The sequence below is a fragment of the Acomys minous genome (genome assembly GCF_964271855.1).
Source record: "Acomys minous genome assembly, chromosome: 3".
Taxonomy (NCBI): domain Eukaryota; kingdom Metazoa; phylum Chordata; class Mammalia; order Rodentia; family Muridae; genus Acomys; species Acomys minous.
The window spans coordinates 13,531,342-13,557,927 of NC_140485.1; the positions used below are offsets into that span (position 1 = coordinate 13,531,342).

At 44.3% G+C, this 26,586-nt stretch overlaps 1 protein-coding gene across 12 annotated transcripts in view; it reads right to left on the reverse strand.

The window, feature by feature from the left end:
• The window catches only part of PLCB4 (phospholipase C beta 4), a 370,866-nt gene that overhangs the window by 282,963 nt on the left and 61,317 nt on the right, over window positions 1–26,586 (reverse strand). For 9 of the 12 annotated variants that reach the window (XM_084776848.1, XM_084776846.1, XM_084776843.1 and 6 more), the window contains exon 2: window positions 7,710–7,779. The exons of 1 other annotated variant lie outside the window; for it this stretch is intronic. The gene's annotated coding sequence lies outside the window, so the exon portion shown is untranslated. Of the gene's footprint in view, window positions 1–7,709; window positions 7,780–16,264; window positions 16,364–17,896; window positions 17,968–26,586 lie in introns of those variants that run through there. 2 more of the 12 variants (XM_084776847.1, XM_084776849.1) reach the window with 2 other exon arrangements.

Consider the following 26,586-nt stretch of genomic DNA (forward strand, 5'->3'; position numbering starts at 1 on the left):
GAAAATGCTGTTCCAGATGTTAGACTCTGCTTAGATATGACATGACGCAAGGTATACAGTAGTAACGTGATGGCTATTTAGTGACTGAATACCTTAAAGTAAACTGGCCCACGTGGCCAGTGCGACATGGAAAAAATGGAATCAAGATGGCAGGACAGAGGGATGGGGACCTGGGCTCTAGACTATATTACAAAATCAAGGTGTGTTTTTATCCCAAATTTCCTTACCATGAACTTCCATCTTCTTCAAGCAACTGTTACTTTGTACTTGGCTATTGAGAATAACTAGAGTAGACCCTCATTCATCACAGAGACCGGGCTCCTTAGACTAACCCCTTTGGACATACCCCCCTGAACGCACAGCTCCAGGATCTTCTCCTCAGCATCTTTCGCAACCCTGAAAAGCGTTTCTCCCACAGAAAAAGAGGCGTTGCTTTTACCTAGACGCAACATAGCAGCTGGCTTTTCTCTGCCCTCCAAAAGCAATGCAGAGCCCTCGCTCACATATCACTCTGCCCGAGGGGCTATAGCTGATTTTCATATTCATCCCTGGTGATGAGCGGAGAGCGAGCTGTGCACAGAAAGACAGGAGATCTAAGTGAGCTCTGCCCCTATGTGCACACGATAAGCCCAGTCTCGTTCACAGAATGAAAAATGTACCTGGCTTCTGTGTTTAGACTCTTCCTCTTGGCTCTTCTTTAAACATCTAATTATGAAGAAACTTTATGTGTTTAGATCTTTTTCTCTCCAGGGGGGAATCCAAAAATCAAATTCGCTTTGCCAACACGGCCAGGAAAACAAATCATTTGCGTTGTGCCTGAGCCATACGGCTCCCTTCACAAACACCAGCAGAGCCTGCACAGCTTTGCTCTCACAAAGCCATTTGGGAGAAGATTTTTTTTTTATGGCAACAGAGGAAATGTTTCTACCAAAACAACACCTACACTTTGCTGGAGATATTTTCAGGAGGTTTCCTCTACTGCTATTTAAGTCGTTTTGCATATGTGGCTTAAAAGTCTGGCTCAAAGTGAGGCTGCTGGGCACCATGGGAAATTTCTTGATCAGTTATTGAATGAGTAACCGGGAGCAGGTCACGTCACCTGGCAAGACCTCAGGCCTAAACAGATCTCAGCCCCTTCAAGAGTCTGAGAAATGATGCAATGATGCACAGTTACCATGCAGATTGCATAATAGGAATTCAAAGAAACCACGGGCAACGGGAGGATCTGCAGCAACTTCAAGGCTACGTTAACTTTAAGGACTTTGGGGAGGCAGGGATAAAGATATGCTGTAGTCAATGTGGTGTGGTGATCAGACTCCACTTCGGGACCAAAAAGGTGGGTGCCAAAGCTGTGTAAGTGAGGCAGACAGAAGACTCAGAGCCTCTCTAGAGACAGGTCTCCATTGTCAGTGAATAAGGTCTGGACCTGCTTTGGAGATACCTTCTGCAAAGCCCGAACCCCAGCTCAGCTTCTCCCTTAGCTCCATCCTGAGCCAGTTCTTCTCTCCACAGCCTGGATATCTAGAGCACTCCCGAGCACACCTCTGTCCAAGACCTCCAGCTTAGAGTCCCTATCCCAGGAAACCCAAATGGAGACAGCACAGACACGTTTGTTGTTTAGGTGAAAAAAAGTAAGTCCCACAGAGGACAAGAAACATGCTCAGTCACACAAGCCATGAGTGGTGATGCTAGAACTGGAGGCCAGTGTCTTCAAACTGCCATTCTCTGTCATTTGATGGCATTTCCACTCTTTTGACTAATAGAATAAAATGTCGGATATTGTCCTCACAGTAGACATCAAGAAGCAAATTAGCACAAGGAGAAACATTGTAATAATAAAAAGGCAACTTCCAGGCTACCAGCAGGCTGTCATTTGCCCTGGTCCAGTAACTAGCAACTGCAATGGAACAGGAGAAGAATGGGTCTGGTAACAGGGTGTGGTGCTATTTAGAGCTTAGGGGCTGGAGCCACCTGATGACAACGGCTCCCTACTTTAACATTTTTCTTATATTATGGTCCCTGCAGAGAAGATGCGATTTATTCTTTTATACCGACTACAAACAGATTTTAGTCCTTCCACCCTCCAACGAAACTTCTTTGAGGTAATTAGAGCCCAAATGTCTTGAGAGAGGGTCAGGGGTTGAGACCCAGCTCAGCTTGTTTGGCATCACATGGATCAATTATCTTCTCTGTGCCTGTTTTCTCATTTCCATCTGACACAATGTAGCCACAGTCCTTTCAGCCCCAAGTGGAATGATCCCACACGAAGACAACCCTTTACAGAACCATCTAAACCATCTCTTCCTTGACATGGGGTTCCAGAATTAAAAGTACAATCTGTGGTCACGGTGAGAAAAAAAAGTCTGACCTCATTCCTCACTCAGTGGACTGTGATCTCATCCAGCAATTCTTAGACTGGATCTAGGGTGGTCTGAATACACAACAAATTCAATTCCTCTCCTTTCCTGTAACCACACACTCTGCCAGATAACCTTCAGGAGCCGTTGTCCTATGTCACAGGCCACACCTGCCTTTGGCCAAGAGGGTAACAGCAAACATGATGTAAGCAAAGGCTTTGGAAGTAATTCCACAGCAAGCTTGTTGCCCTCTGTTCTTGCTCCTGTGTCACACCTAAGTAAACATGCTGGATCTAGTACGCTCAAGGATGAAGGGCACACACTTCAGAAACAAGTCACCTCACTCTTACTGCATAAAGCCACCCTACATTACCAACAGAGACACACAGGTCAACCCAGTTGAGGTTTGCAAAGTTGTCTGCCCAGTCCACAGGGGGCACAGACACAGCTGTCAACTGAAGTCAGCTAAGCCCAGATGGACATCAGGTGACCCTCTAAACTTCTAGGATAGGGACATTTTTAAAAAAGTAAGTATTTTCAGGGCTGGAAAGATGGCTCAGCAGTTAACATTGCTTATTGTTCTTTCAGAGGACCAGGGTTTGGATGCCAACACCTACATGGTGGCTCAAAACCATCTGTAATTCCAGTCCAAGGAGGTCAACCCCCTATCATGACCCCCAGGGGCACCAGGCAGGAGCATGGTGAATATATATATATTCAGACAAAACCCCCATACTCAAAAATAAAATAATTAAGTCCAATTTCATTTTTGGCTGTTTGAAACAGGGTTTCTCTGTGCTTCCTTGACTGTCCTGGAACCTGCTCTGTAGGTCAGGATAGCCTCAAACTCAAGGATCTGCCTGCCTCTGCCTCCTGAGTACTTGGACTAAAGACATGCACCATCGAGCCCAGCTAATTTTTTTTTAATTTTGCAAAGATTTTTTAAATTTTATTTTTAAGTATGTGTATACATCATGGGGGGGGGTGGAGACAGGTATGTGCATATAAGTGCCCGTGGGGGCCGTAGGCATTAGATCCACTGCACTGGGACTAGAGATCCAGCCGGTGGTGAGCTGCCTACAGTGAGTGCCAGAAGCTGAGCTCCAGGCCTCAGCCAGAGCCAGTATGCTGTGCACTCATAACCACTAGGCCAGCTCTCCAGCTGACTGCCTGGAGTTATGGTTGCCTATTATGCAGTTTACTATGGCAATACACAATCCCATTCCTGAGGATGCCTTCAGCCCAACTGTAAGGATTATTTGTAGAATAAGAGCTCAGAGTAGTGTGATCCTCCGTGCTTTCAACACATCAGCACGGCCAAGGCTCTCAAAGTCCCAAGATAATGAAATTGGCTGAACTTCGTCTAACCCATATTTTACACAGCTGGTTTTACCACAGACCTCCAAGTTCAATCCCCAATCAAATTACCCACCAGCCCGCCCCCAACCCTCCCAGCAGCCTTACAGACCAAGTCTAGGCTGAATGTCTATCCAACTTCTTTGCTTACATGGACCATGCATTTTATTTTCTCTTCCAAGACCATTAACAGGCCCTCCAAAACAGAAACAAAAGCCACCACACAAGCACTCTGACATCACAAAACCTTATGCTCATGAGGACATATGATTAGAAATTAAGGGTGAATGATCAAATATCTAAAACCTGGAGACAGTGCAATCATCTGCTCAAATAATCTCTAAAATGTCAATATTCCTGGTAGGCCTTTGCTGACCTGGCCTAGGCTCTCTGTCCACTTCCTCCCTTGATGCCCTGACTCCTACCCCATATGTACCACGCATCAGCAACTACTGTTTTGTTCTGCAACTACTACATTTGATTCCATCAACTGGGCCAGGGGCTTCTGCTCTGAAAGTCTCCAGAGATAGGTCACATGTGATGTGACCCTTAATCCCTGGTTCCACACTCCTTTGACTGAGAAGGAGTCCTCAAAACATGATGGTCATTAAACACAGCAGTTTTCCTTCTGGCTAGGCCTAGGCAACACTAAACCCAACATAGTCAGTGGCCACAAGGTGGCACCATATAAGCTGGTAAATAGAAAAACCCGCTATATATTGACAGTCTTACATACTTCAATTTCAGATGCTCAAACTTGGCACTACATTCAGAAATACAAGCCCAACATAAAATTTGATTTCTACAATGTGGAGTTTCTTCTGCAAAGTTCCCAGCTCTTCTTAGTCACATACAAATCTGAACACCAACAGGATTCGTACAACTAACTTCGTTCATTCTTCACGCACTGGGTCAGATAGTGTTTCGCCAAAGCTTTAACTGGGACCTTCAGACCATGATGCGAGATCTAGCCCTGACGGAATTCACCTGGCATTACTGTTTTTCTACTACAAACACCTACCATTTGGCACTGACTCCATAATGAAAGAGGTCTTTGCTTCTTGCACTGTAGGTGGCTCAGAAATGGATAATCAGTATTGAATGGGGGAAGGTACAAGGCAAGAGGGCAAAAAGGACAGTTGGAAGTTAAAAAAAAAAAAAAAGAATATGTAAGATGGGTACTGACTACCTTTAAGACTGAGGTTTCTGAGTGTTCTCTCTTTATCCTCTGCCCAACCTCAGGAAGAGAAAACTACAAACACTAAGCAACAGAAGAGAGCCGGTGAAGAAGAGACACCTGACCCCTGCATTCGCCAGCCAGAGTGACAGCTATGAATTCAGAACTAATGGAGAAGCAGGCATTTTTAAAGATTTTATTTTTGTCTCATTTGTATTTACGTGTGTGTGTGTGTGTGTGTGTGTGTGTGTGTGTGTGTGTGTATGTGTCTCCATGCAGACTTATGCATGTATTTCAGTGTTTGCAGAGGCCAGAAAGGGAACTGGATTCCTCGGAGGGAGAATTACAGGCATTGAGATCCACACAAAGTGTTTGCTCACTCAAGTTCCCTAGTCCAGTAACTGAGGGAGCTGTCATCTTTAAAACAGACAGTCAGAAATGAGTGCAAACACAACGTGTGTGAGAACTGAAAAGCCTGATGATGTGTCATTTGATTCCAGACCTCAACGCTCAATATTCTTTGGGTGCTTGCAGGGAGAGCTGGAACAGGTGCTGTCAACTTAAAGGTCCTACCAGCCGACACCATGCACTTGAGTGAGGAACTCCTGGCTGGGCACAGTGCAGCCTTGCTCCCCAGGATGGAATTCCATTTGAGCTCTCCTTTGCAGCATCCCTCCCTCCCTCACTGCATCTGAAAACAAGGGCTACATGGGATTTTTACCACTTAGGGAAATACAAAACATCTAGAAGTTGGTTTAACCCTTAAAACGTACAATTAAGAAAAGGCATATTCAGCTGTCGCTTTATCATTCTCTCACCCCATGGAGCTCTTGCACGTGTGTGTGTGTGTGTGTGTGTGTGTGTGTGTGTGTGTGTGTGTGTGTGTGTCTGTCTGTCTGTCTGTCTGTCTGTGTGTCTGTGTGTCTGTGTGTCTTATTTGCATTCCACCTGAAATCCTTTTAAACATTCCATATAGAAGTATAAGGCCTCACAGCTGGCCAAGAGTTACGTGAGGAATGAGACAGCAGGCCTATTCTGTGCCTGACACTCCCTTCTGTGACAGGCCTACAGTGCTGAAACCCTGCTTCTTGGGGGAATTCTATACTTTGGAAACGCTCCAAAAAATCATTTCAGCCTCTCACAGCCTGATTTTCTGCATGCATTCTTTCGAAAACTATCTCCATCCCCTGGGAAGAAAGAAAGAAAACTGATACCAAATTAAACAACGGCAGCCTTCTGAAGGTCTCTCACGCAAAGCTTCACAAATAAAAGTGATTCCTTGAATTTGGTCTCCCCTTTCTCTCCACACAAAGTTAAATCCCTCAAGGTTGTCTATTATTTTCATTTATAAAAGTGTCTCCAGGTAGGCAAGTCAACATGCCTGCTGCAGAAGGAAGCCCAGCCAGATAATCCCCAACCCACAAACCGCAGCGACTAGAACTCCCACAATGCCAAGCAGCGCCCGGCTGGCCCCAGTTTCTTGCCAATGCCGTTCCTTAATTGGCCATGAATAGTTACGGTCAGCCCAGGCAATTTCTGCACCCTGGATAGCATAATCTCCTAAAGCATCAGCTGCAAGCTTAAAGTCCAAATTTTGAAAGAGCATCTAATTAATAATCATAATAATAATGATGAGAGCGGTGCCAGACGGCTGTGGGGATTCTAGTGTTCACAGTGGAAGCTCAGCTAGCTGAACCAAATTACTCTCCTTCTGTCCTTCCAATTCTTTCTATCACTGTTTTTTTTTTCCTTTTTCTTTTGAGACGTTGTCATTATATATCTCATGCTGCCCCGGTTCTATAAATTTAGTGTGTGTGTGTGTGTGTGTGTGTGTGTGTGTGTGTGTGTGTGTGTATGTGTGTGTGTATGTGTGTATATGTGTGTGTGCACATGTGTGTATGTGTGTGCATGTGTGTGCATGCACATGTGTGTATGTGTGTATGTGCATGTGTGTGCGTGCACGTGTGTGTATGTGTGTATGTATGTGTGTGTGCATGTGTGTTTTAAATCATGGTCTCTTTGCACAGCAGTTGAGGATGACCTTAAACTTCTTATCCTCTTGCCTCCACCTCCTAAAGGCTGGAATGGTCTATTTAGTAAAGAAATTTTCTGGAACTACATAGTACTACAGGCTGTGATTTCAAAATTCAGAGTCTAGTCACTAACCAACATTGACTGAGCAAAGACACTGTCCAAACATAAAGATCATTGCTAACGGCTGCCCCCAAGGAAAGCACAAGTCTAATCAAAATGATGTCTCCAAATGAATCTGTTGCATCTGTGGAGCAAATAGTTCCTGCGTGCTTGGCCCACACTGCATGCCATAAAGACAAGGCTGTATCGAACCTCCCTTGCTCTTGTGAAACTTCATCCTGGATGGGGCATCCTGAAGAGAAGATACAAGAGAATGGTCTGGATACCAGAAGATCCTAAAGGCAAGATTGCACATCTCGGGGACTGTCATATTAAAACAGGAAAGTAAAACAAGACCATACATACATGGCCAAAAATGTAAGGAGATTAGGGTTTTTTTTTTTCTTAAAAATCTAAAGACATTGATTGTAAAGAAAGTGACTCAGTCATCGAAAGAATGTGCAAAGGCCCTGAGACAGGCACGATTGAGTAACAGCACTCAGCAAAGATAGCCAGCAAGGCATGCGCAAGGTAGGTAGCAACAGATACAGTCAGAGGCAACCAGGAGGGATTGTGCCAGCCCACAAGACCCTTCTTAGGGCTTTGGCTTATATTCTGAATGAGACAGGAAGCCACTGCAGGTTCAGAGCAGAACGACATTATCAAACACATTTTGAAATACGCACCCAGGCTGCTTTGTCTGGAATCCTCTGCAGGGGGCTGAGAACACGCTCGGAGAGAACAGCCAGAAGTCTCCTAGAGAATCCAAGCAAAAGAAACCAGGGGTCAGACCAGAAGGTAACGGTGAAGGCGATCGAAACCGGCTGCCCTTCGGACACATTTTCACTGTCAAACGGGATCACATACTGACAAACTGGATGTCAGCACCTGAAGACGCGCATTGGTTTTGTTTGTTTTGGGGTATTTGTGGGACAGATATTTATTTTGCTTTTTTCTGCTAAAATGATGCCTTAGTTTATGTCTTAGACATCTCCTAAAAGTTTCAGTGTTTGAGGCTTGGTCCTCACTCAGTACTAATGGGAAATAGTGGAGCCAAGTCATAGGTGGCTGGGGATGAGCCACCAAAGGGGATATGTGACACTCTCTGTTTCTTTATTTCCAGGATGCTATAGGAGAACAGCATCTCCAACAAATATTCCTGGTATCAACTTTCTGACTCACCAAAACAAAACCAACGGACTAAGTGATCAGGGGACTAAACTTGGGAAACTCTGGCCCCCAACAAACTTTCCTTCTTCTAAGCTGTATTCTTGGGGATTTATCTAGTGATGGGAAGCTGATTGATGAAATGCTCAATAAAACTGAGGAGTTAGTCACAGGGCTTGTAGTTCTAACACGAATTTATAGCTCCAGGCAGGCGCGCTCTCTCTCCAAGCTCACAGTCAACCTGAGCACTGGAGGCCGCAGGCACACTGCCCTGTCTTCCCACTGAGAATCCAAGCATTTTCATATTCGGGCTCTCAGTCTATTTTCCCTGCCTCTCTTCCCCGCCCCTCCCTCTTCTAATGCCCGCCCCCACCCCGTACATCCATATCCCACGTGCTTTTGATAGCTCTGGCCTCTCTCTCTCTCTCTCTCTGCAAAACTACCAACCGCAGAGAAAACGATGGCTCCAATTACGTATTTTATGATACGATGCCAACACTCAGTCCCTGTAGCCTGTCTCCACAGGAGCTTTCTACAGCCCTTCACCCTGTCGCTCCCTCTCCTCCCCACATGCCTCCATTGCCACTGGGGTCCAAATGCACATTCTGCTATTCTCACTCTACATCTCCTATATAATATTCTCCCAGCCTAGAAAGTCCCCTCCTCTCTCTCTTGCACAAGTCTTCTTAAATGCACTTGTCCATGCACGCTGCTCACATTCCGTCCTCTATAAAAACACTCCATTCAGGTACCACACCACATGTCCGTCCGGCACTGCTGAGCAGAGATTTGCTTTAAGAACACATGCCAACTGTATCCACTTTATACCCTCCTCCAGGACAACAGAGCATTTTAGATGTGTTAGGTCTTAGGCAGGGACATTGTCCAAAAAGGACGTCTTGCCTTACCTCAAGATGGACTACAGAAGAATTCTTTTGTAGTTAGAGAAAAGCCAGCATTCCTCAGGAACTTGTAATATGGGTTCCCATCTGCCACAAGGAGTCACTTCCCTTGCCTCTGCTGGAAGTGACATGCGGCTGCTCTGTTCATTGACATATACCTGCAGTTGTACATCAAACCCCATGCTTGCCTCTGGGCTCCCTCAATCCCTATTCACAACTCTCTGCTGTATATTCCAAAGCCTCCATGCTAGCATCCTGGCCCTTCTCACCTCCTTCTCTACCATAAACTCCCAGGCCAGCCACAACTCAGGGCTTCCCTACCCTCAGCCACTTAGCCTCCTTATAACCTGCTAGTCTCGCTATTCTTTCTTGGTATTCTCTCTTCCCTTGCCGATAGCCTTAGCCAGGCCTGGTCTGCTTCTTTTTCTTTCTTTCTTTCTTTCTTTCTTTCTTTCTTTCTTTCTTTCTCTTTCTGCTCTGGACTATTCCAGAAATCTCTGGTTGTTTCTCTATCTCTCTGTGTCTCTCTCTATCTCTGTCTCTCTGTCTCAGTCTCTCTGTCTCTGTTTCTGTCTGTCTCTGTGTCTGTCTCTCTCTCTCTCTCTCAGTCTCTCTGTCTCTGTTTCTGTCTGTCTCTCTCTCTCTCTCTCTCTCTCTCTCTCTCTCTCTCTCTCTCTCTCTCTCTCTCTCTCATCCATAATAACAAATCTTCCCCCAATCATTGAGCAGTCATTTTGGGGCTTCTTTACTGCACCCCTCACACACAATACAGCTACTAAATGACTTACTTTAGTGACAATAAGTGACAAGTCCTCTCTTTTTACCTATTTACCTAAGTTACCTGAAAATAGGGACTGAAAACCCCTGAGAATTCTGAGTATTGTCTTTGAGTAAGATGAAACCACAGTTACTTCCTACTCCATCTTTCTGTGCCCCCATGCCATTTGACTCATCCACTACTGTTCTTTTTTGACAAACAGCATGACACAGAAAAACAAAACTTATACCTAGGCTTATCTCATATGGTAAATGGCATCTGAAATCTTAACAAGTAATTGGCTTCATAGGACAACCACTGGAGAGGGAATGAACTGGTCTGCTGCCCACCACAGATCTGCCATCACTGAGATCTCAGGGTATAGAACTGGGGCCACAGGATGATAGACGCAAAAATGAAAAACCTAAAGGCTTTTAGTCAACCACTTACACCCCAAACAGGAATCCCTAACACCATGCTTCTTCTTCCCCATCTTTATGTATTATGTTCCTCAGAGCAAAACGTCACTGACGCTACCACCAATGGCAGAGACTGCCCAAGAAACTATGTCCTCAAGTTCCCTAAAAGAATGGAGGGCCCCAACCTGCCAGGGTAATCTCCCTTTTTCAAGGCAACTGTCTCCTATTTTAATTGACATGAATAGCAAATACTTGTGGGTGCCTAACTCAGAACAGGGCAGCCACATTCCTTTGTTCTCTAGAGCCTGGGGCAGAGGAGAGGCAGAACCTATGGCTCCTCCTCTCAGGAAATGCATATGCACTGAGAGCTGAGATATCAGTTAGAAGTTGCCAGATAGGCTGAAGAAGAAACAGAAAAAAGAGCCTTCCTCCTTTTCTCTCTTTTCTTTTTGTTTTTCTTTCTTTGTTGTTTGGTTGGTTTGATTTGGTTTGGTTTGGTTTTGGGTTTTGGTGTTTGGTGGTTTTTTTGTTTTGGTTTGTTTTGGTTTGGTTTTGGTTTTTCGAGACAGGGTTTCTCTGTGTAGCCCTGGCTGTCCTGGACTCAATTTGCAGAGCAGGCTGGCTTCAAACTCAAAGATCTACCAGCCTCTGCCTCCCCAAGTGCTGAGATTACAAGGGTGCACCACCAGGCCCAGCTGAGAGTCTTTTTTCTTAAGGGCAGAGATGGACACTGGGCCAAAAAGTAGAAAAGGTTGGCATTGCGGCATGTGAGAGGCTGAGGCAGGAGAATCCCAAATTCAAAGCCAGTCAAGGAATCATAAGAAGAAGATGTTCTCCCAAAGAAATGAAACAGTAAAATAAAGAAGGAAGGAAAGAAGAGAGGGATGAAGGGGAAGTTCAGCTACACTGGGGACAACAACAATAACATGTTGTTAAAGCGAGGAGGAGAGTGAGTACAGGAAAGTTAGTAGGCAGAAGGTAAGGTGGGTGGAGCTTTCTGGCCCAGTAAATGTTGAGTTGGACTGGCGGGCTGTGAGAGTTCCACCAAATAATCCTGAGTGCACTAACTGTCTCCACTCAGCTGCCAACCACAAGCATGGTTGTTTTGAAACAACACACCTACCCTAAGCCCTTCAAGATTAAAAAAAAAAATCCCCACACACTTGCCCCTCTGAACCATAAATGACTGCTGGACAGACAGAAACAAGCAGGAGTATCTCTTGGGAGCCATAGACAATTGATGATTAACACTTAACTAAAAGTGTCCAGTTTCCAGAATGGGGAATAGTAGTGCTAAGGACACAGGAGAGTAGGTGCCCAAGGGGGGAAAAAAAAAGGTAATTGCAAATTACATGGCACTCATCTTGTTAAGATATCAAGTCCATTTTCTCTCTTTTCAAGCTGGGCCCTATGGCTGGAGTGACCTACAGGATGTAGTGGGACTTGTCATCCAGGTCTACAGGATGTAGTGGGACTTGTCATCCAGGTCTCCCCAGTTCCATTCTTTAGTGACTTCTGCTTCTGCTTTCACAACGGTCCCCCTCGACACCTAGTCCCCCTTCTGTAAGCCGTCTAATCCGCATGGAGGGGGCAGCGCTGAAAACACGGAAGGTGCTCTACTGGCATCATCAGTGGACTCAACTGCTCATGCTCACTGAGCCATCTCAACCGTTCCGACTCAGCCTCACAAGGTGCAGTGTTGCCCAGCTGAGACCTGTCAACCCACAGACACGCCAAAGGGTGGTTGTTGTTTCAAGCCTGTGAGTTTGGTGTGTTCTGTTACAGAGCAAGAGAGGGTGAAAGCAGGAAAAGACCCAAATCCATAGGATTCTGAGTGATAAAGAGTACTAAGGATTAGATTACCCTTTTATCCTTGGCCGTGAGTCCAGGCATTCCTCCAAAGGCTACCGGACTACAGCTAAATCCTGTGTGTCACTCCACCTCAAAACCATCAGGCAATCTCACAGCCCGACCCTCACCTTCATCTTCCTGCCCGGTTCATGGCTGTCCTTCAAAACACAACTCATGGAATTGCCTGTCACTCACCAGCCTCTTTGCCTTTCTCTGACAGACTTAAGTGTACCCTCACTTAGATACACACATAGCCCCCTATATGCTAATAATCATGACAATTAACTGTTTAGACTTCTATATTCCCACCGTACTGTGATTTCCTTGAAAGCGCCGATCAAGTACTATTCATTAGTGAGTCCACAGTGCTCAGCAAAGTACCTGAGTCACCAGGGTCCCTGCAGGATGAGCCTTTTTTGTTGCTGTAGAGCCTCTTTCTGTGCGCTGAAATGGCTCTCTCAGCAACTATTAAAAACTCTCAAAAAGTGGCATATAACTCACCAGAGGAGTGAGGCATGTTAGGAACTAAAAAGGAGAATGCATACTTATCTAAAATTAGAATACATGAGCTAAATCGGAGATTTCTGCATGGACAGATCCATTCTGCCCTTCTGTTTCCATGTACTGCATAGTTTTCATCTTACACGGTTAAGTACATTCTAACTTGCTGTACGCGTGGTCATAATAAGGCAGTTTCTCATTTTCTATTTACTGTTCACATGAGGCTTCCCATAGAGCAGAAAAGGCAGCATCCTAATTACAACTCAAGGCATCTGTCTGAAATATCTTTTGGGATGAATGAGACTCTTTCTTACGGTAGGACAGGCTCCATGCTGAGCATCCTTCGAGCTCGAGGACAGCATGGCACCATCGTGCATATTCACAATGTCTCTGGCTGTTCCATTTCACCCAAGTGTTTAGGAAGCAAAAGACTCCAAGATGGTACCTTAGTCAGGGTCCGGGCAGGAAGCAGATGAGAACTTGAACACATAACTAAGGGGGAGTAAACTTGGGGGATTTGCCAGACATGACAGAGCTTAGGAAAGCAGCCAGGGAGCCAGGGAGCATGACATAGCTTAGACCTGAAGGAGAAGAGACAGGTATAGTAACCCACGGGGCACTGCTGTAACAGAAAGCCATGTGATAGATTGTGTACCTTCCAGGAGGGAGAGGTATTGTCATCTGTTGATAAGAGAAATCAGAGGGAGCAAGCACCCCAACCTAGCAACTCTCTCCTCATAGATCCCCTTAGGAGCTCACAGCAGTCCATGGATGCAGCAGCTAGCAGCAGCCTAGGGAACTGGAGAAAAAAAAAGCTCGGGAGGGTCAGAGGAGTTAACATCCTTTATTTGCAGGCTCACATTTACTTCCTTCCTGCTCTTGCTTTTCCCTTGGAAGAACACTGGGCATGTAAGTGTAAATAAAACCTAGTCCGGTGCTTAGCATATGGGAACAGCAGATGCCTGGCAGCTTGGCTCAAATTCTTCTGCGTAGTGTGCATGGAGTGACCCACCCAAGTCCCTGTACCTGTCCAGTGACTCGGAAGAGGAGCTATTCTAGGAGCTCGCACTCTCCTGACAGTGCGCCTTTCAGCCACACACACCAGTATAGGAGCTTGCACAAGACCTCAGACCACAGAGGTTGGTAAACAAATGGTCCGGCTCCTACTGCCCAGTCTAACAACTCCGAAACATACTCCTGTTTCTAAAGGACCCAGCCCATGGGAGATCACTTGCCTAACTGGGATCAGCTAATTAGCCCTTTTTATAGTTGCCTTTCTTTTCCAACTGCCCCTGACCCCTAGTGACAGATGCAGGACCCTCCTGAGTACTTTGTATTCTCCCAAGCCTGGCTCGAACCAGTTTTAGAAGACCCCAAGGTAAGGTGCTGTCTATAGTGTTTACTTGGAAGGGAAGAAAAACATGCTCGATTTGGAATCAGAAAGCCAGAATTCTGCACAGCTGCGTGGCTTTGGCCCCGCCCTGATGGCCAGCAGAGATGCCAACCCAGAACTCGGCGTTCTCAACTGTCCTGTGCACTCTCTGATAACAAGGCAATCTCTAAGTTCCTGCCCAGCGTCCAAGTTTACTAAAGCTTATTAGAGAAACAAATGATAAGGCTCAAATACAAACTGTCACAAAGCTACATTCTTTGCCGTAGTTTCTAAAACTTATGTAATTCAGAGAGAGAGAATCTGAGTTTTGAATCATGCTAAGATAAACATTAAAAACTAAAAATTTGCCTATCCGCCAAATAGCAACTAGACGCAATTTTCAACCAAATCTCCTAGATTTGACAGCATAAAAAAATAATTTTCACTTATAAATCCCCCATAAACATCTCTTGACCTTTTTGTTGTCTTATGGCTGGAGATAAACTCAGGCTCTAGCCTAGGCCAAGCAAGTGCTCTGTCACTGAAGTACAACACCAGCCCTATAGGCAATTTTTAATCCACTTTACTTTGCGCTTGATTTGGGTAACATTTTCTGATATTTTTGAGAATCCTGCCCAGGTCCTCCTATGGGACAAGCTGGCATTCTATCAGTAAACAAAGCGCCAATATTTTGATGTGCACTCATACGGTGACGGAATGGGAGGTTTAGGCTCATGTGAGTCATTTTCACAATACCCTCCTACTCTAGTATTTCTTCTTAAAATTGAACAGAATAGAGTAACCTCACATTCTATAACTTCCAGTATTTAACTTCTGGTCTTGGGCGTTACTGCACTTTGCCCAGTGCCCCACTCTACAGCAGTGCCCATCTGCTCCCTGGCAAAGGTGCTGGATCCTAACCATCCCAGAACTAATTCTTAAAAAGGAGACTTGGTTGCTAGACACTCAATGGCATAAGATGACATATTCCATTTTCAGCTCTCGCATTTAAGCCAACGGCAGAGATCATTCCAGTGACCACTCATAAGTGTGGCAGGGCGACAAAACTTCTTAGGACTATTAGGAAACATTCCAGGCAACCCGAAAAAAGCTGGGAAGGACACCAGGTGGGGGCAGAAGTGACTATCGGGGATTCCCAAGTTCCTTTGCTTGTCTTCTAAGCCAGCCTGTTCATAATAAATGTACCTTGTGTAACCATGTGTTAAGTCACAAAATACCAAAGAACTTTCTGGTAGTTCTGCAGGGACTGTGGGGGCTCTTCCCCCTGGTCTTGGCATGTAAGAAGCTGTGAGGTCTAGAGACAGGCGACGCAGCCTGGGAACCAAGGAGAAGTTCTAAATTTGTGCTTTATAGGAACACTATCTGAAAAATGGTTTCCTTCCAGCTTCCTCCAAGATGAAGGATTGTCAGCTGTTTTTCTGTGATAGCTGAATAAGGAGGTGATGAGGTCATACAATGTCATTTGCCTAAAAGTTACATATTAAATATCACAATTATAAGTTTGAACAAAGTACAAGTGCTAATTTTATGTACATAAAAAAATCATCAAATTGCTAAAAGTATTAACTTACCAAGACAGAAAATATTGAATTACCTTGGAAATGTTAAAAAGTGAGTAACACTCATCTATCTAATAATTGTTATAGGTGGTTCTCAAAGTCAGGTACATAACAGAAGTACCTGGAAACCATAAAATTTCCAAGGCCCCAGACATACACACCAAGACCAATCAGAACATTCTTTTAAATGCTCAATAGCAACAATATTATTTGAGAAGCAACTCCTATGACACAGTGAGAAATAACTTGTAATATGCTAAATTGACACTAATGAGTCTTAAGGCAAAAGACAGTGTCCTCGCCCCCCCCCCAACCCTTTTCTCTTCCCCTTACATTTGCTCGTCTTTAGCACAAAGTTTCTCACTCCTTGCTTATCTGAAGCTGCCTGCTTCAAGCCACCCCCAGAACTGATACTGATACCTACAAAGGAGATAACTAAGGCTGATAAGGCATCCTTAAGTGCAAAATGTCTGAACCATGGACATTGTGGAGAATGGTGTCCATGAACCCATGGTCTTCACAGGAATGACCTATCCAGTAGAAAAGAAGCCGCCTGGTTGAGACTGAGCTGCAGACTGCTGTCAACACGCTCAGCTCTGGCCCCTTTCCACTTGTGATAGCATTCAAACATCCACCCACTCACTCAAATATTTACAACAATACATCTCGGTCCTACATCCCTTGGAACTTACAAGTTTGTAGAGATAACAGAATTTAAAGGATAACTGCAAGTCAGAAATGTGGAAGCACATGCAGAGCAGACTGATAAGTCCATCACACGGAACCTTTTCCTGTGGGGAAAGGGTAGGCACTCAGTCAGGTCTGCAACAGCAACCTGAGCAACGCCCTGTGAGAGCGAGGGATAAAATCAGGAAGCTGAAATCAGGAAGAGAGAAGGGAGGCCTGAGGTCAGGGCTGAGAGACCATACAGGGCAGCAGCAGGAAGGAGTGTGGGCCTACCTACCCCAGGGCTGGGCTTCCCAATGCTACTGACGGGTTAGGTGACTTGCTGTACAAGACTGTCCTGAGCATTTACAGCATCCACAGCATCCTGTTCCTGGGTCTACTCTTGGACAAAAGCATCAACTTGCTTTATTTTGGGGTTGTTTGCTTGTTTTACAGTCAGTATAGTGTAACACAGTAGTACCCTCATGTGGCAAAAAAAAAAAAAATTATTCCCAGGTACCACAAGACTGACAACAAAACTGGCCCCACTGGAGAACCACTGCCCAGGGGAGTCTTACTTACTCCATGACGGACAGCTGTGCCAGGTGAGTTATGCCTATGATAAGCACCAAGTCAATGGGATGTGTTTAAAACGAGGGTGAGTTTGGAAGCTTCATCTGGCCCAACCAATATTCAGAAAGAATCCAGAAGGCTCAGAACTACCGGAAGTTGTGGAGAAGGCAGTACAAGAAGCATCGAGAACTGCGCAGACTCAGTGAGTCCAGCGTAGCCTCCTGAGAGGGGGATGTGGCTTTGGGAACAAACATGGCCCAACACTTTCCTGTGTGTTCTTGGTAAAAATGCTAAGGGCAGGAGATCTGGGCGGCTGAAAGCTGCCTTATGGCTCAGGATTTCACACAAGTACAAGTTCTTTTAACTTTTTCTTTTAAATATACTATGACTCATGTACCTTTTAGTTAATTTATTTATTTATTTATTCACTTTTACATCTTGATCATAGCCTGGTCCCACCCTCCCTCCCTCTTCCCAACCCCCTCCCCTACTCCTCAGAAAAGAAGAGCCCCTCCACCAACCCACCCCAGCACGTCAAGTCGCATCAGCACCTAGCCCATCCTCTTCCCCTGTGGCCTGGTTAATGTCCTCATTTCATAAGTAAGAAAACAAACACACAGCTGGATACAGGGCTATAGGCCCTTAATGCTGCACCCTCAGCACTCTGGAGGCTGGGGCACAATCATCTCCTTGTTAGCTCACTTCTGATGATAAGGAAGTCATATCTGCTATTGAGCATGCGCTGCTCTCTCACTCTGTACACAAGGGTCCTGTTGTCAATCTGTTAGTGCCAGCTTCGTCACAATTTTGTTCTCCTCTGTTTGTTTTGTGATTTTGATGTTTTAAACAGCCAATAAGACTAGTGTTCCCTTCCAGTGTCTGTATGTGCAAGGCGACTGAGACACGCCTTGTGGAGAAACAACCCCATGACTGTACCCGCACCACACTTCTCATGGCCAGCTATAAATTATAAAGGAATTTTAACATTTTTTTTATTCACTTGGAAATCTTTTACTATTTGGGGAGTGTTACATAATATGCTAACCATATCAATAGCAAAGGAAGAAAAAAATCAGTGCAATCACCTGGTCCAAGGGCGAGTTGCTTGAGTCCAAAGGTCTCTGTTCGTCCATGAATGAAGTCAAGGTAGCACAACCTGGGTGGGGAAAATACCCGCATGGTTGTTTTCACTACACATGTGAAGGCAAGGGCATCGTCCAACTGCGAATATTAATCAACAGCCAGAGCAGCATTTTGGATTATCTGTAACATTTTTTCATAGAAATTTCAGCTGTTTTCATCTCGTGTAAGAACTATTGCAGATAACTGAACACAGTGTGGGGGGTGGGGGGGAGGGGGGCAGGGAAGTAATGCCATTTTATTGTTACTGAAGTGTACATGTTATTAGGACACAAATTTATTTAGGTTTTTTTGGTTTTTTGGTTTTGGGGTTTTTTTTGTTGTTGTTGCTGTTGTTTTTGTGTTTTGTTTTGTTTTGGGTTGGTTTAGTTTTTGGTTTTTTTGAGACAGGGTTTCTCTGTGTAATAGCCCTGGTAGACAAGGCTGGCCTCGAACTCAGAGATCCACCTGCCTCTGCCTCCCGAGTGCTGGGATTAAGGCGTGCACACCATCAGGCCCAGCTTTTATTTAGTATTTTAATAACCATATTTCAATATAAGCTTCCATTGTGGTTCTGATCTGTTTTGCTATTTAAACTAGGTGTGTGAGAGGATGCACCTCCAGTCACAGTATTTGAGAGGCTGAAGGCAGAGGACTGCAAGTTCAAGACCAGCCTGCACTACACAACAAGGATCTTTGTCAAATTCGAAGACAGAGACAGAGACACAGACAGAGAGTGACAGAGAGAGACAGAGTCAATGAGAAGATTAAGCGGGTAAAGGCGCTTGTGATTTAGACTCTACCAGCCTGTCTAAGGCACCTAATCTGAAGCAGGCATCTCATTCCATGAACAAACGACCAAGAGAAAAGAAGGAAAGGAGCTGCCTAGACCCATGCACCCAGGCCAGAAGCCTCATGGTACTGAACATGGACCCCGTGGACTTCCCATTTACCAAGTCGTAAGAATAAAGCAAAATGCACCTCATTCCCCAAGCATGGCCAGTACATGGGGACACGTGACCCTCAAAGTTAAACACTAGAATGTGAGGTTTGTAAACATGCACAAAAAGAAGACAAAAATAGGAGAAAAAAAACCAGAATATCTATATTGATTCATCTTCACTGATGGAAAACAGCAGTGATGACAGGAAAGTTACTATTTACTCAGCATTAGGACCCAACATTGGGTACTTTTCTAAGCAGTTTGTTCATATTACATCATTTATCTTCCAAACAGCTTGTAGGCGTAATGATGAATCTGATTTCAAAGATGAGAAGACAGAGGCCCGGTGAGGATAAATGGGTGATCAAAGATCCTGTCTTAGTTAGATTTCTATTGCTGTGACAAAACACCATGACCTATTGTGATTCAGGGAAGAAAGGGTTTATGCTGCTTACACTTCCAGGTCATGCTCCATCACTAAGGAACTGAACAGAAGCCACCACAGAAGAGCACTGGTCACTAGCTGGCTTGCTCAGCCTACATTTGTTTGGTTTTTTTAACACATTTTTATTGAAAAATAAAATAATTCATATTACATCTCATTTGCTATCCCATCCCATGCATCATCCCATTCCTCCCTCCCTCCCGCTTTCACCCCATTCCCCTTCCCTATGACTGTGACTGAGGGGGACCTCCTCCCCCTGAATATGATGCTAGGGTATCAAGTCTCTTCTTGGTAGTCGGCTATCCTTCCTCCGAGTGCCACTGGGCCTCCCCAACAAGGGGACATGGCCAAATATTCAGCCTACATTCTTAAAGCACCCAGGACCACTGGCCTGTTGGTGGCACTACCCACAGTGTACCGAGCCCTCCCACATCAATCATCAATAAATAAAATAAAAAAAACACACCACAGGTTTTCCCATAGCCAGGTCTGGTGGGAACATTTTCTCACTTGAGGGTCCCTTTTCCCTAATGATTCCAGTTTGTGTCAAGTTGCCATAAAAGTAGCCATCACAAATCTCACCAACAGGAGGTGGTGGAGGTGGGACCTGCACTGTGGCACCCTAACCCAGAGGCTATGCCTTTAAGTGCTCACAGCACTGGAAGGAGTTTGCTCCCTTTTCAATTTGACAGGAGACAAAGTTACAGGTCACAAAAAATTCTCATTAGCAAGGACCCAACAGAAGATGAGCACGTAGAGTTCAACACCCTGTATGATGGCTGACGCAAGCTCTGGTGTAGAATCCAGTTTGGAAGGATAAAAGAAAGGGAAGGAAGAGGAGGAGAGTGAACAACAGATTCTCAGCAGGTCAACCTGCAAGGTCAATAGACAGAGGGAAGAGCAACAGCTAGGCAGAACGCAATGTTTGTGCTCAGGTGTTTCCAGCTACATCTTAGACCCAGAGCAGAAATCAGTCATGGCTCCTTGAACCATGAAAAATCATCAAGACAAGCTATTAATGTCGCCCCAAAGTGTCTTCTAATTTAATGTAATTTCACGCTGCTATGAACCAGCCCGAAGGCACACAGCTGAAGGAAAGAGGCTTAGAGACGGTGAGCTGCCTTCCCAGGAATCCCTTGGAGATCGTGTTTATGAAGAGGTGCCTTAGTTTCTCATTTCAAATCAGCATTCCTCCATTTTGATGGGCAATGATGGAGTGTTCTCAGTGAGTTCAGAGACGTATTGAGCATGTTTTCCTTGCTTGGGTTTTACATAAATTATATATATATATATATATGATCTTACAATTTCTATTTATCTTGAGGGTGAAAAATTGCTCCCTGCTCCCCAAATAGTTCCCTTTGTGCAAAGTCAACAAATATTTCTAACTTCTAAGATACAAGATCAGATAAGTTTGCTCCTAACCCAGAGAACTAAGCCATGTCATGTATATACCACCCATGTGCATTGTGGGAAAAACAACAAACACAGATAGCAACTGCTGTGACAGTACACAATTTTTGCCCTGGGTGGCTGGCAATATTTCAGTAGCTGAAACTAACGCCTGTATCAACAGTTACTCATTTGCTTCAAGGCAGGTAGTTACTTTTCTTTTAAATCCAGAAGAGGATGAAGGAAGAAACATTCTAAAGGCTGCGTGAATCTCAAGGCTAAGTATTTCTTTCCGGTCTCAGGAGTGTGGATGAGCGGCAAGCCTCTGAAACATGAGCATTTTCCCTTTGAAATGACAAGCCTAGGACTTACTATCTCTGGCTTGCAGTAGTGCCTTGAATAGAGCGGGCTCATAAGTGCTCAAGCTGAGCACCGCATTAAAAACCCTCAAAGATCAAGGAAAGCTCATACCCTGCTGGAAGCCCAGACTTCCTCAAAGACAATAAAGAAGAGCTGTGATGGGTGCAGGCTGCAAGGTATCTTCAAATTGAGTAGCAACACGGGTATAAGGAACTCACCTGTTTCCAAGCTCACCACTAGGAACATAATCTTATGTTGAAAAATTCAATACATAAAGCATATTAAAAAAGAGAGATAAGGGCAACAAACGAGAAACAACCAAAACAAGCCCCTAAGGTCACATGTATAGCAAAAGCCAAAACCTCACACCCCTGTATAGAATATGGTTACCCCAACAAACAAAGAACCCACTTGTTTGAAAACAATGTTCTTTCTTTGGCATCTAGTTCCCTGTATGTACAGTCACTAAATCAGAAGGGTAGGCTGTGGAGCTAAACATGTACAAGATGTCAGAGGATTTAAATGCTGATGGGAAGTGGTTTAACTGTCTTGAGCCTGTGGTGTGAAGGTTCTGCTGAACAGAGTTGGGGTGAAAGAAGGACACGAGTCAAACTCTGTCACAGTCACCCACATTGCACCACCACTCTCCAGCTACAGACGATGAGTGTGTGTGTACATGTAGGTGGGGGTGAGGCATACCTAGGCACACCCCTTGCCTCCCTTGGTCTAGCTCTAGCGTCTCCTGAGGCAAACCGGTCTTAAAGATTTCAAAAGGCACAGTGAAATGGATGTTTCTTGTTTCTTTAAAAACTCAGTTGTGTCTCTGAGCTCAAGGGAGCAATCAAAACCCTACCAAATCTCCCTTAGGGGAAATGGGGTCTTGTTCTATTAAGGTTTCTAAAAGGCTGATTTGGGGTAAACAGCACCTTTGTAGGAGCCCAAAATAAAATTGGGGGAAATGGTTAAACAAGCCAGGAGCAGCATTTGTGGTCCAGTTTCTAAATGTTGAGAAATTACAGGCCTCATGGGAGGCCTGAAATGTTATACCAATGTGTATAGGAAACTTTCTTCAAAGCTGTCCTGTTCTAATGAGGAACAGCAACCAAAGCGCACAATTCTTTGACAACAAGACAGGTTAACTCCTGGCAACACAGCCTATGTCAGGAAGATGATGAGCATCAAAGAACCTCCTTATGGGGATAGCTTCAAACGTGGCAAACAAGACACTGGGCAAAATGTCCTCATTTCGGCCACAGACAGAATTCTGCCTAAAAATGGGCAAGCTTGGATGCAGGCAGAGTTGACAGCCAAACTCTGCCAAGACAGGATAAGCAAGTCCTCAGTAGTTCCTGCCTCACAAATATATCTGTCAGATATATTGGGCCAGAAGGCTGAAGATGATGCTTCAACATTATAGAGAGTTTTGGATGATTGTTCAGGCTACGAACTATCTCTGTCTTTTTTTTTTTTTTCCACTTTGAAGCTGATAACCTACACTTCCAGTTCACTCAGGTAATTAAGTTTTATTCCTTCTCAAGTCTCTGATGGTGTTGAAGACCAGATAGTTTAGTTTTAGAATTCGGCTTTGTTGTTTAGGGGCTAAGATGTTTTTAAGTCTAAATAGATGTTGTAAGTTGATAGAGATGAGATGTGACAGATGTTGGTTTTCTTTCAGAATTTTAGACTCACCGAGATAGGAAAGATGTTTTCTGCAAGGTTGCCAAATACAATTATCCAAAACAACTTGAATGTAACATTTATATAATTCCTGATGGTTCTTCTTGCTGTATGTAGTTTTTTATTTATCTGTAATAATATAAATGTATATGCCAAAAATAAAATAAAATAAAATCTTTTTTAAGAACTCAGCTGTGTCATGTGTTTTTCTGGAAACTGTCTTGTGAGAGGTCATGTGATGTTTAGAAAGAATATAAATTGAACCTGACAGACAGTGGGACGCTGCTTTTGCACTGCTATGCCATGTAGTGCTTTACTGGTCTTCACTGGTCTTCACTTCAGAGAGAATGTTCCAGAGAACTTCTCTTGGTACTCCAGTTGAGTCTGATCCCTTCAGCTGAGTCTTGCCTATTCGGCAGAGCCTTGCTGTTTCTGCTGGATGGTGCTACTGCTACAGATTTGGATTGCTGTTTGGTGTTTACTATTGGACTGGACTGCCAGTATCCTGACAATCCAAAGTGGACTTGCCTAAGGAACTACGTCTAAACAGGTCCATAACCACCTTTCCTATTAACACTCTCCCCCTCCTCTGGTTGGTGGATTAGAAGTGAGGTTGGAGTGTTTAAGAACCCTAAATAAAGTGGGTTTATTTTTTAAATCTAAGCCTAAAATCATTTGGGAAGTGAGTCCAGTAAAGGCCAGGAGGAGACTGGGGACATGAGCCAGGAAAATGAAGCAATACAGACTGCTACATCCAGAAAGTTGCGCGGTGTCTGACTCCACTGGGGAACCTGGGAAATGGTGGCAATCTTCTCCATTCATCCAGACAGAGGCAAGGGAGCTAGTGTCTGATACACCAACTCCTACCCATGGATGGGAGTGACTTCTTAGCCCATACATGGATAGAACAGATAGCAAAGAAACAGCTATAAATGAACATAGTTGAAAACTGTCATTAAAGTCTTTAGCACCGATGAAGGGAGCAAAGGAATATATCTGCATCTCTGGGTTCATAACAGCATCATCACATATCAATACCAATATCCAATAAGTAAAGGTATCCCAGTACCCATGATTTGAATGGATAAACAAAACGTGGTCCATGAGCACAATGAAGTAATGTCCAGCCTTGAAAAGGAAGATGTCCTAGCACATGCTAGCAACATGGACAAACCTTAAAGTCATAACTAAGTGAATTATGTCAGCCACAAAAAGAACCTCAGAGAGTCAATTCATAGAGGAAGAAAAACAAAATGTTTATTGCCGAGAGCAGGGAGGGGAAGAGGAAAGTTACTGTTCAGTAGATGCTGTTTCACTTCTTAAAATGAAAAACTTCTGGAAATCAATGGTGGTGATGGAAGCCCAATAATCTGAATGTACCAGGGGCTACTCAATGGTTTTCATAAAAGAACATGCACACAGACAACAATAACGAAAGGGCGAAGGTGGAAGGTATGATGCGCATCTCACCACAAGAAGGGAGATGCCATAAGATTAAAGGGTCTACAACGTCTACTACACAAAGACTTAAAAACAAAAACAAACAACAAACGAACCAAGATCAGGGGAAACTAGTGAGGCCCAGGGAAAACCATCAACAGGAAGCAGGGTGTGTGTGTGTGTGTGTGTGTGTGTGTGTGCGTGCGTGCACTTAGTTTTTGTTGTTGTTGTTGTTTTGGTTTGGTTTGCTTTGGTTTGGTTTGGTTTGGTTTTTTGGTTATTAACAGAATCTGCAGCACAAGCTTAAAACACACACAGAGGGAGTTTTTCACCCCTGATCCCCTGGTATGGATGGTGCTTTTAGAATGCAAAGCATAGAGTCCCATGTACAAAACCCCAGCTAGTCACTGGGATGTGCTGCTACCAGCCTAGTGCCTTGGCTCTCTGAACACACTGGGTAACAGCAAGCCTTGTGTCCCTCCTTGTCTTGGAATACCTTCTCACTCAAAGTGTGGTCCACACATACAACAGGAGCATCAGCAGTCCGAAGAATCCCATCTCTAGACACACTCTGGATGTGCTGCTGTAGGGTCTGTATTTCAGCAAGATTATGGGGCTCATCTCATACACCTAAGTGTCAGAGATGCACCATATTGACGCAGACTTGACTGTTCCCATCATTTTTGAGGAGCGTTGGAGAGTTGTGGCATTGTTCGAACTTTACTGTCATACTGCCAACCTTCACATTTTGTTCCTACTGTGCCTCAGCCACGGTGACCATTATCCAACTTCCCAGCCTCATTTCCCTCTTACACTTTCCCCTAGAACACTGCCCAAATGTTTATGATAACCCCTTCCCATCACTTGTGTTCCAGCACGGATAACATCCCCCCTCCCAGCTGTTCTAGTTTGATTTCTGTTGCTGTGATAAACACTTTGCGCAAAGTCAAATTGGAAAGGAAAGGGTTTAATACATCTTACAGGTGACTGTCCATTTTAAAGGAAGCCAGGGCAGGAACTGAAGCCAAGAACATAAAGCAGAAACCACAGCAGAACTCTGAGTACAGGCTTGCCCACTTGCCTAGGGATGCTACTACCCACAGTGGGCTGGATTCTCCTATATCAATTAGCAATCAAGAAAATGCCCCCCACACACGCACACATCAATCCCATCAAGGTAATCCCCTAGTCTCATTCCCTCAGATAATTCTGAACTATGTCAATTTGGCAGCAAAGATTGGAAATCACATCAGGGAAGACCCTGGCTAGCTTTCAAATGAAGGAACATCATATTTGGCACAAAATTATTTGGCACAATATGTGTGCATCAATATTATTAATATATATTTTCAGATAATGTCACCTGAAAGAGTGCCACACAAATGAAAACAACAATTTTTTTCAAACAATAATTTTATTTTATTTGATGGAATTGAAAACTCTGTTATAAGGCAAGCTTAAAGGAGTAAATTGCTTTTTCTCCCAAGAATCAATGCCTCTTTTGTAATCCAATTCAATATTCATGTAGGTTTTTTTTTTCAGACTTCTAAAGGGAAAAAAAAAAGAGAAGAAAAGAAAATGAAATGGCATGTTGAGACTCGCTCTGAACCTCTTGTGTTCCCGGGGCTGCCAGTTTGCTGGGCTTAATATTTTTTGGTCTTCATCTCATACCAACTTTGAGAGCAACAACAAGACCTCATGAGCTTGCACGGTGATACAATTCTAAGCGTGTTATCCCTCTCGCCTGCAGAAACAAAACTGAAACCATACCGAAACAGCACAATACCGTGGCGGAGTTCACTATACCTGGAGAATATGACCCGCTTTTGCTCAGAGGGAGACCACAGAAAGAGAGAAAAGAAAAGCAAACAGAGATATGAAGGAGCCAGACGCCAGATCTTTTAAACTTACAGGCACACATGAAAATCTGTGTCTAAGAACTATTCTCCTAGGAATGTATCCTAAGGATATGGAAATATGCGTGTGGTCAGTGAGTGAAATCACGGCCTTACTTGCAATTGGAATTAACAACAACAACAAAAACAAACAAACAAACAAACAAAACCTTATAACACTGGACAGCAAGGTAAATAACTCTTTTAAAATAGAGCAAGCCATTAACAGTAATGGAAAGTGTGCCAGGGCTTCATACAGTGAGCCTATCGCCCCAGCTGCTTGGAGACCGAGGTATCCAAGCATCACAACCTTAAGGGTAGCCTAGTCCTGAGTCAGCTCAGAGCCAGCCAACTACGCGAGGGCTGGGGACATAGTTCAGTGCTACAGTCCCAAGAATGATGAAAAAGTGTTGATGATGTAGGAAAATGTTCCTTTTGTTTGTTTGTTTTTTCATTTAAAAAACAAGTTTTAAATATGGATGCTACAATCCGGCTGCTGTCTTT